We start from the raw sequence: 11,907 nt of genomic DNA on the forward strand, positions 1-11,907 counted from the left end.
ATAGACGTTTTAACGTCGCATTCAGGACTGTCCCGTAGGAAAAATTAAATAACTTGGTTGCGCACGAAGGAAAACAGGGCACCAGTCAGATCTTCTGACTGCCATGCCACGACAGAATTTGTCGTGTCACGGTACAGTGCACCGTCTGACGGTACACAATACCATGGCACGGGAACTTTTGTCGTGTCACGACAATCTTAAAATCAGTCCGGTGGCTTATTTTCTCTCCTCACAGTCAACTTCCTGCGATTTTTCTGAAAAAAACGTATGTGTTCTACATGCGTCTTAGCCCCGGGGGATTTAAGCTCTATCAACCCAAAAACGCTCATGGCAATAAGGGTTCATCCGAGTCATTAAATCCACCCAAACCATGGAGTCAAGTTCGATTTCATCACGAACTCACGGAGCCGCCCGTTGGCATACACCCTCAAGGGAGGCTGCCGTGCTAACCCGTCCAAACTCTTAACCATGGTACCCTTTTGATACCCAAAGCTTGACCAATAGTTGAACATAGATCTTGACTCTAGGTTGCGAACTTTTTTTACATCATCGTGCCTAAATGCTATGTGATTGTTTGGTGCTAACCTTCATGTGTTTACTCTTTTGTTTAACCCATGACCGAGGGTTTTTATTTTCACATAGTAATTAGTATGGACCAAAAATCGATTAAAATCTGAAAAATCACAAAACTGACCTGGAATTGCGCACCGTGTCACGGAATGTTCTGTCGCGCCACGGTGAACAGTGCCGTGACACGGGGCTTTCTACCGTTTGACGGTAGACTTCACCGTGTCACGACAGTCAGCACTGTGACACGGTACGCAGGAAAAGTGTCCTGTTAGTCTTTTTTCGATTTTTGTGCGTACGTATGTGGATGCTGTGTCCAGTTTGGTGTCATGTCTAGCTATACGGTCAAAACACGCGTCCATAACCTCACTTAATCACTCACATATTGTGTTCACACACTTTTTTCCTTAGTCGTGCACTACTTTTTGACCGTATTTTAGGGTAGTCTTGTTTTTTGTGTCCTTTTTTTTTCGGAGTAAGTTGGATAGTATCCTCCCATATTTTTGTAAGAAAATAAACAAATAAGAATTTCAAAATTATAGTTTTTTTTTTAAAAAATTCATTCCGGATGGGTTAAGGTTAAGTTTGTTCATTAATGGTGTGTTTGTTTCGGTGTCACAGCACTTGCTCAAGAAGCGCGGGTAGATTGTTACGGTTCGAGTAAATACCTCAACAACGTCTTATACCAAAGAGGCGTACAAGGAAACCACCTCAATCAACTCCACAAGATCTATCTCCAGTCTACTTTCAACCAATGGCTACTAAGGAAGACATCGAGAACCTTAACAAGACAATTGAAAATTTGTCTAACATGATGCAGACACTCACCACTAGAGTCCGCACGGTAGAGCAAGACAATCAAAACAATGTCACTACCACTGCAATGGACAAGATTAAGGAACAGATGAGCAAAATTTCTGAAGAATTCACTTATGTGGAACAGCCTGTCACCTCTTCGTCCATAAGGGACAAACTTCCTGAGAAGCTTTCCACTGCTGATATTCCCAAATTCAAGCCTACTGATAATCCGCTTTTCCATTTGAAGGCTTTTTCTGCAACTATGGCTCTTAAGGGAGTAGATGTGACACTCTTCCCTACAGTGCTCCCTCTTTCCTTGGAGCATGCCTGTCAACAATGGTTTTACTCTTTGGAATCCAAACATGTCGCGACCTGGGAGGATGTTGTTGAAAGCTTTATGAATCGTTACAAGTGTAACATTCAGGCCAAGACTTCTGAACGTGAACTCTCCATTCTCAAACAGAAAGAGAATGAAGGCTTCACCACATACCTAAGCAGGTGGAGGGAAACAGCCGCGCTCTTGGTGGATCCCCCCAAGGAAAAGGAGATGGTTCGCTTGTTCATTGCCAATCTGACTCATAAGTACAAGCAACACTTGAAGTTTCTGCCTCTGAGTACTTTTGAAGCTGTATACGATATTGGAATCAATATCGAGGACGAACTAATGAAGACTGCTGATAGCAATAGTAATAACAGCACTTGGAAAAACAAGAAGACGACACTCCTTCTTCTTCGTCTTCCAAGCCCAATAATGCTACTAACAATATCAATATCAATGATGTTCTGGCCCTTAATGCTCCTCCTCAAAGATTCCAAAGGCAAAGGAGGGTTTACACGCCTTTGGGAATGACTTATGATGCTGCTTATGACTGTTTGCATGGTCAAGGATTGATTATGCCAATTGGACCATTTCCAGAACCTCGACCAGAGAATGGGACCGCTAGCTATGATCCCAATGCTTATTGCAAGTTTCATCAAGGAAAGGGTCATAATACTGAGAAGTGTTGGAGGTTGAAGGATGCAATCCAAGACCTAATTGATGCTAATCAACTTCCTGTCCCTCCAGGGGGTAAGAAGCCTAACATTCAAACATGTCCTCTTTCTGATGCTTTGGCTATCATGGGAGATGAAGTCTCCTTTGATCCGTCAATACTCATTCAACCTGTGAATGAACCTCTACCGGAAGTTGTATTTGTCTCGAGTTCTGAAGAAGTGAATGGAATTTGGGATATTGACGATGAAGACGTCTATCTCAAGGATATAGCCTGTTCATCTCTTGGCACGAGTGAAGATGTTTGGGGAGACTTTGAGGTCAAGGTTCTCACCAGAAGTGGACAGTTTCAACAACCTAGTTCACCTCCACCTTGGCCACAATCATATCCGATAGTTGATCCCATCGACCCTGTGAACAGTGATGTGGTCAAACAATTGCAAAAGACTAAGGTGGAGATGAATGTATGGAAGCTTTTGGCCACCTCCCACGAGCATCGAAAGGCTGTGATGAATGCTCTGGTGAAAATAGGAGTTGATGATGACATGACTCCTCAAGGACTGGTCAACTTTCTCACTACTGTATTGCCAAGTACTAGCAATCTGATTTCGTTTTCTGACAAGGATCTGTTCCCGGAAGGGGATCAACATAATAAGGCCTTACACCTCACTATGGTGTGTAGGCAGATGAATGTTCCTATGAGCCTGGTTGATAACGGCTCTGCAATTAATGTATGCCCACTCCGCACTGCAAAGAAGTTGGGCATAAAGAATGAAGAACTGACTCCCTCTACTCAAGGGATTCGAGCTTATGATAATACTCGCCATCAAACCGTGGGTACTATCATACTCAACATAGCTATTGGGGCCATTGAACGTCGCACCAAATTTCAGGTGGTGGACATTAAGGCCTCTTTCAATCTGTTGTTAGGACGCCCTTGGTTTCATGAGCTAAAGGCGGTTCCATCATCGCTGCACCAGAACGTGAAAGCCATAGTTGGAGGGGTTCCAATTACTATTTATGCTTCTCCTATGCGCATTCAAGTTATCGACACTCCTATCGTCCATGTCGAACATGACGAAGAAGATGAAGATCTTTGGGGATTTTCACTAGATTATGTTCTCGTGATTGAAGAGCAGGAAAAGTGCCATCTCGACTTCGATCCCTATTCAAACACCAATATTAATGCCATTCTGAAGAAGCAAGGGCATTTCCCCGGAACGACCCTCGGATTCAAAAAGAAAATGGCCGAATTTTGGGACCATCCTGGTGCACTCTAGAAGGATACTTTCGGTTTGGGATTCAAGCCGACAAAAGAAGATGTGAGACAAGCCCTCTTGAAGATGAAGGCTCGCAAAAATGCTCGAATCATGAAGACAGAAATGGCCATGGATCCATATCCATTAACCCTCAATGGCCAGTACATCAAAGAAGGGGAAGACTTCCCATGCTATGAATTCCCTGAGCCATTTGTCTACGATGGGAAGCGTGAACCAGGATTCGAGATGTTTCCTCGATTGTGAATTTCTTGACGAAGACGAAGAGCTCTTCACAACTGAGAAACCAACTAGCCCGAAATTCGATGATCTAGGCATCAACCTGCTTTTTGGAATGGAGAAGAATGAGTCTAAGCCCGTCTGCAATGATAATTCTGAACTTGTTCAAGCTGTTATAGCAAACAAGAATTTCGACCATTCCGAGTTAATCGTCCAAGCTGATAATATTTCAAGGGGATGGCGCAAGACATTGAGGATCACTACGCCAAGTGGAGAGAAGTTGGAAATAACCGCTGGCGAAGGTCCTATGTTTGATGAGTCTGAGTCGTCTGGGTCCGAGTCCGAGTCTGAGTCTAAGTCTGTAGACGATTCCTAAGAGTCTGAGGCCGACCCTCTTTCTGCTATAGAGTTCAATCCTGAGTCTCTTGTTGAGTCATCTCTTTCTAGTCCCGGTGAGGTTGCAGCTGACCTTGCCCCTCTTGATGTATTAGCTAATGAATTCAATAAAATGAGTACCTTTGCTTACGATGCGTGTCATTCCCCTAACCCTGATCAATATTGCTTTGTTAATGATAAAAATGACAAAGAAATAATAAAAGGAAAGGAAGAACACGAAAATAAAACAGCAGTTATTGAAGATACAGAAACAGTTAACATTTCCAATGATACGACTATTAAAGAAGTAAAAATTGGATTAACACTAAGTCAAGATGAACGCAAAGAGCTAATTAACTTGCTTAGTGAATTTGTTGATGTATTTGCTTGGTCATACCAAGATATGCCAGGAATTGACAGAGATATAGCTCAGCACACGATACCACTCATTCCAGGTATGAAGCCTGTCAAACAAAAGCTGCGCCGTATGAAACCGGATGTGGCTCTCAAAATCAAAGAAGAAATCAGGAAGTAGTTGGCCGCAGGTTTCATCAGAGTATCCAAGTATCCAGAATGGATAGCAAATGTGGTTCCAGTTCCAAAGAAGGATGGAAGGGTCAGAATGTGTGTTGATTACAGGGATCTCAATAAAGCAAGCTCAAAAGATGGGTTCCCTCTACCTCACATTGACATTCTGGTCGATAACACAGCAAACCATGCACTCCTATCATTCATGGACGGTTACGCCGGATATAATCAAGTATTGATGGCTGAAGAAGATATGGAGAAAACCACATTCATTACACAATGGGGTACATATTGCTATACGGTAATGCCATTCGGGTTAAAAAACGCGGGTGCCACCTACCAAAGAGCAGCTACAGCATTGTTACACGACATGATGCACAAAGAGGTGGAGGTCTATGTCGATGATATGATCGTTAAGTCCAAAGATCGCCCAGGCCATATCATTGCACTTCGCAAGTTCTTTGAAAGACTCCGCAAGTACAACATGAGATTAAATCCAGCAAAGTGTGCATTCGGAGTCACGTCAGGCAAATTACTTGGATATGTGATCAGTTCTCGACGGATTCAAATAGATCCCACAAAAGTAAAGGCGATCATGGCTATGCCACCGCCTAAGAATGAGAAGGAGATTCGAGGTTTCATTGGAAGGTTGAAATATATAAGTAGGTTCATATCAAAGCTCACAGCGATATGTGAACCTATATTCAAGAAGCTTAAGAAAAATGTCCCAGTCACATGGGATGACGATTGCAAAAAAGCTTTCGACAAAAATCAAAGAGTACCTGGCAAACCCACCCGTGCTAGCGCCAGCAATACCTGACTTTCCTCTTCGACTCTACCTTACGGTCACAAGAGAAACGATGGGGGCAATGATAGCACAAGAGATTGAAAGCAAGGAGAATGCAATCTACTACTTGAGTAAGAAGCTTCAAGGATATGAGACATGATACACACCACTTGAAAAATTGTGTCTCGCACTTGTATGGGCCGCACAGAAACTAAGACATTACATGCTCACTCATACAGTGCATGTCGTGTCTAAGATGGATCCTCTTAAATACTTGTTCGAAAAAGCAACACTCAATGGCAGATTATCAAGGTGGATAGTCAATCTTGCTCAGTTTGACTTGAAATTTGTACCACAAAAAGCCATCAAAGGTTCTGCGTTTCTGACTTCTTAGCAGACTTTCCGCTAGAAGAAGTTGAGAAAGAAGAAGATGAGTACGATTTCCCTGACGAAGATTTACTCATGACAGAAGATGATAGCTGGACGCTCTATTGCGATGGAGCTTCAAACCAAAAAGGATGTGGTGTAGGAGTCTTCATTATATCACCCAATGAAGAGCACATCCCAATTTCCATGAAGCTCGACTTTGATGTCACCAACAATGCCGCAGAATATGAAGCATGTATTTTGGGATTAGAAACAGCTGTCGCCTTGGGAATTAAGAAACTCAGAATCTACGGTGATTCTTCACTAATCATTAACCAAATCTCCAAGAGATGGAAAGTGAGAAGTGAAAGTCTCGCTACGTATCAAGCTCATTTAGAAACTCTCACGGAGCAACTAGATGAAGTGGAATATACGTATTTGCCGAGAGAAGAAAACCAATTCGCCGACGCACTAGCTAAATTAGCATCAATGGTGCGAATTCCAACGGATACAATCAGAATGCCGTTGACCATAGAAAGAAGATATGAGCCGGCTTATGTTCACACACTCGGCGATGAACAAGAACCACAAGAAGAAGATGAAGAGCCATGGTATACAGATATCCTTAACTATGTGACAAGAGGAGAATACCCTCCCAATACTAATAAAAGGGCACGCCGTGCTTTGAGGCTCCTAGCCTCACAGTATGTGCTCATCAGGGGAGAACTCCACCAGAGGACTGCAATAGGGAGAAATCTCTTATGCATAGCCAAGAAATAAGCACACAGAACCATGGAAAACCTCCATGCCGGTATGTGTGGAACGCACATGAATGCAAAGATGTTAGTCCAAAATATTCAACGACAGGTTTATTATTTGACTACTATGGAGAGAGATTGTCGCGAATACATCAAGAAATGTATGAAGTGTCAAGTCTACGCAAATTTACAGTATGTTCCACCTTCTCTTCTCTACACATATACTTCTCCATGGCCTTTCTCCACGTGGGGCATCGACATCATTGGAAAAATAACACCACCAGAACAAGGAGGGCATGAATTCATCCTCGTAGCGATCGACTATTTCACCAAATGGGTCGAAGCTGCCTCATATGCTAAGCTGACGGCGAAATACCCTAGCTCAATTCATTGAGAAAAATATCATATGCCGCTATGGGGTACCACATGAGATGATCAGCGATAATGGAACGCATTTCCAAGCCGAATGCGCAGAATTATTACAGAAATATCATATCAAGCATCACAAATCATCACCTTACAGACCACAAACAAATGGTGCGGTCGAATCAACCAACAAAAATGTGAAAACTATCATCGAAAAGATGACAAAAAATTACAAGGATTGGCAAAGTAAGCTACATTTCGCCCTTTGGGGATATCGAACTTCTGTTCGTACATCAACGGGGGCTACCCCTTTCTCTTTGGTCTATGGAGTTGAAGCTGTACAACCAATTGAACTCGAAATCCCTTCTCTTCGAATCACATTGGAAAGCCAACTAGATGAAGTCGACTGGATTAGAGCAAGATATGATGAACTGGTCTTACTTGATGAAAAACGCTTGGCAGCTTTGCATCATGTCCAAACCTACCAACAACGTATGGCGCGACATTTTAATAAAAAATTAAAGACTAGGAACATCAAAGAGGTGACCTGGTGCTTAAGGCACTTCGTAAAAATGTGTTAGATCCAAGAGGAAAATTCAGACCAAATTGGTCAGGCCCGTACATTGTTAAAGCCATCTTGTCTGGCGGAGCGGCGCAATTGGTAGACATGGACGGTAACGGTTTCCACAATTTAACCAACTTGGATCAACTCAAGAAATTCTATGCCTAGTCGCATGGGTTCATGACCCAATAGAGGTATGTTTGGCCTGATTCCTTTTTAAGGATACGTAGGCAACCCCTCAAGGGGGCCCGACCACTTCAAAAAATAAAATCCTTCCTCTGTCAATCAAGTATGCGCATCAGTTCAGCATTGCGTCACGACTAAAAAAAAGGTGGGATCTCTGCCGCGACACGGGACATTCCACCGTGTCACGGTACAGTCCACCGTGGCACAATGGACCTGAAAAAAAATTGTTGACACACGGAAAATGAACGCCCAAAAAAAATTGTCGTGACGCGGGAATTTGCAACGTGTCACGGGATTTTTAACCGTGACACGGTGGAATTTCAGGTTTTCCGATTTTTTGTAGTGACGCATTCTTTGCGAATTCATTATTTGTTCGAGGTTTTTATTTTCATTCTTCCATTGCGTCCGACTCCTTGACTCGGATAAATAAAAAAAATAAAAAAAAAGTCATTGTAATTTTTTATTTAAGGCTAAAATAAATATGCTATTATTATTGAAATAAATGTGACTACAATTATTGGCATCATACGCCTTATTTTAAATAAAAAATTATAAATCATAAAAGCAAAGCAATACTGATCTAATCCCTCTTCACTTTAGGAACCTCATTCTCTTTGTCAATTAGGTCGGCCTTCACCATTAATGTGTCTTTTGTAGCACAAACCGTCACACCCCTAGTCGAACTTTCACCCCTTTCACCTTTCTTAAAATTCTTCGGTTGTTTCTCTCTATAGACTATCTTCTCTTTACCCTTCCCTTTAACATAATTTTTCCTTTTCGGCATTATAGGAGTCTTAAACTCAATCCCTTGTGTTCTTGGACCTAGACGATCTTTAGGAGGTGCTTTCTTATTTCCAAGACGACTCTTCACATCAGACTTGCGTGATCCGAATCGTTCCCTCCTACTTCTAGGGTTCAACCATGCCTTGTATGCACTAGATAAAGGAGGAGGAGCTTGGTCACTTGCAGAAACGGTCCACAAAGGTCTTCCAATCCAATAAGTCTCGTACTTGTGAACGTTACTTTCATGCAACGATACTTCACGAGGACTATCGTTATAGCGTGGAACTACTTGTTCAAGTCCATACTGCCACATCAGTCGAGAAGAACAATATGGAGTATCATTCGTACCAACCATCCTAGTAAGACTCCACCAAGGCACCACCCAACGAATGGAAAATTCCTTCTTTGCAAAGAAATTTTTCCAGTCTTCATACGACATGTTCAAAGAGTAATTCTTTTTCCTACGGACTAGGTCATTAGGGGCCATATTTTTCAACGTCGGCGGGGGCTTCAAATAATTCTAAACGCTCCATCAACCAAATCTGCAAAAAAAAAAAAAAAAAACAAAAAAAAAATCAGTAAAAAAAAAATGCATATTCCCCGTGACACGACAGACTTCACCGTGTCATGGCAGACAGCAACCGTGATACGGTGCCTGTTCGTGTTACGGGGGCTACTCGGAGCGTATTTTTACCTGCAGCAATACCAGAGAGCCCATCTAGCAGGAAATCCAAAGATTGCACCAAATTCCTCCGGCAGGGGACAAATTTCATCGTAATCATATTTGAAACAATGTGTTTCTGGACTTTAATAGTCCAATGCTACCCTAAGAAAATCATGTTCAATCGCCACATGCCTCAGGGCTAGTAAACCCCTGACATGGAACAATTCTAACTCTCTTTTGTCAGCATTGGTTAAAGCATAAGACCAGTCGCGCAATGTATTATCAAAATTCTGAGACATTATTATTGAAATATGAAATTCTAATTATTTTGTGTTTCGTAATTATGCATATCATGAATATACTGGTCCTATTTGAAAGGAATAGTGTCCTTCGAACAAGTGTATTATTCTGATAGCGGGTTCAGAATTATTAGAAAGCTAATATATTCAGTAAGGTCAAGTGATCGGAATGCCTGGGTGGAGGCCGCTTCCGATCAGTAATATTAATATAATTAATATTACAGCTTAATCTTGACTGAACCCTTCGGGTCACACCCAAGCAAATATATTCGAACAAACTCGACGAATTAATTCGGAAGAAATTAATTCGTCGCCTGAGTGTTAAATAATTAGACGTCGGTAATTCGAGCTTAGAGCGTCGAAACCGATCGTCGGAAGTCGAGTCTAAATGATAAAAGTCGAGACGCGCAAAATAATAATAAATCAACAATATTCCCGAAAATACCCCTAGCATCGGAGTGCCCCGAGCATCCGAATGCTAGGGGCAAGACGAGCTGGCGCACCGTGGTGGCAGCCAGGGCTAGCCGCGGCTAGGCATAATAGCAGCCGCGCCGCGCCACGGCAGCAGCCGCAGCCGCACCACGCCACAGCAGTAGCCGCGCCACAGCAGCACCAGGTGCGGGCTGGGTGCGGGCTGGGCTCGGGCCGGGCTCGGGCTTGGCTCGGGCCGTGAATAAGGTGAAGGTTGAAATATGGGAGTAAGTGGGATTGCCATGTGGCACAAGGTGAGGGAGAGAGTGGGGAGCAAGTTTGGTCCCCATCTCCAAGTGGTCCTCACCTACTCTCTCATTTATGCTTGACACTTGTTGATTTATTACTAGTTTGCTTAATAATTTTATTTTAGCTTTAAAATAAAATGTGAAAATCTCATTGTCCCACATTGATGGGAGAGATTTTCATACTCCATCATTCCCTATAAATACCCAACTTTGGGCATTGGAAATAATGCTTGAATGGGAGTTAAAAAGAGCATTCCATAATTTTGGGAAAACTCTTAAACTCATATAACACTCGGGTTTTGGTCGGACCTCGCTAACCCCCAGGTAGTAGACCTTAAAGTTGTGTTCGCCCTTTTGTGGGTGGATACCGTCGGAGGCACGGCGCTTGACGTGCTCGTAGCTTTCAAGTAAGAGCCCCGGTTTTTGGGCGAATCTCGCTTCGAGGGTAAGATTCGTGATCTTTTCTTTGTGATTATTTATTTATGCTTTATGATTTTAATTATTGCGAGTGGTTCCTCGGGTAGGGGTTTGTTTCCGCGGTGAGTCGGACTCACTAAACCCCAACAGCGGTATCGGAGCCCCGCTCGTTTATTTTTATAATCATGTTTTTCAAGGTTTATTTTGGCTTAATTTTCTGGTTTAAGTTGCTAATTAGATTAGTAGCTCGGTTTTATTTATTTTAATCCCGTTTTAATGTCGATTTTGGCCCAGAACCCAGATTTTTGCCCAAGACTAGAACGTGTTATGGAAAGGTTTTTATCCCCAGAGGGAGCTGTGATTATAGCCAAATTCTGACCAGAAATGCCTTTTTCGAGGGGTTTTTTCGTTTTTGACGAAAAATTTTAAGTCTTTTCTAACCTTGAAATTAATGGTATAATTAGTTGATTATATGGTTGATTATTTGCATTATTTTCTGCATTTTTATGTCCCCTGAAAGCACACTTACTTGGTAGTATTTGATTCTTAAAGGTTGATTTATTTTCACATAATTGCAAACTAATTGCTTTTTAGTGTGAAAGTTTTAATTTTGAGGCTTCCATATGTGTTAAAGATTCAATCTTTATTTGTGATAAGTGATTGAAACTTTAAAAACCACTAAATTCCATGTTATTTTGTGTTAAAATTTGATGTTTTAATCATTTTGAGTTGATTGGAAACATAAAGTTTCGATTTTTGTGATAGAAATTTGGTTATCTTCATGTTGGAAGATATAATTTTCAAGGATTCACAAAATTTTGGAATTTTCATTTGAACATTAAAGTTCATATTTTTCCAACTTCCCTTTACTTTGTCAAATTCTCAAGTTTAATTTAAATTGATTAAATTGAAAGTGAGAAATTGCCTCAATTTTATGTTGCACTAAGCTAAACCAATTTAATTAAGAATGGTTCTTGGAATTATTTTGGTTATTTGCACTTTGAAAATTTTATTAAGTTAGACTTGTTTAAAATTTTATTTTGCTCTCTAAATTAGTTCTATAATTAATTTAGAATTAATTATTGTTGTCTCGCGAAAAGGGATCAAATCCCGAGGCCGTGGCACGCAAAACGAGGCAATGCATCACCTTGGCGAGTCGGGCTGCATAGCAGCCCATATGTAGCTGCCAAGGTGGCAGGACCGCCTTACTTGCGACCACACGCGCGGCAGCAGCCACGCACGGGT

Source organism: Chenopodium quinoa, unplaced genomic scaffold (genome assembly GCF_001683475.1).
Source record: "Chenopodium quinoa cultivar QQ74 unplaced genomic scaffold, ASM168347v1, whole genome shotgun sequence".
NCBI classification, from domain to species: Eukaryota; Viridiplantae; Streptophyta; class Magnoliopsida; order Caryophyllales; family Amaranthaceae; genus Chenopodium; species Chenopodium quinoa.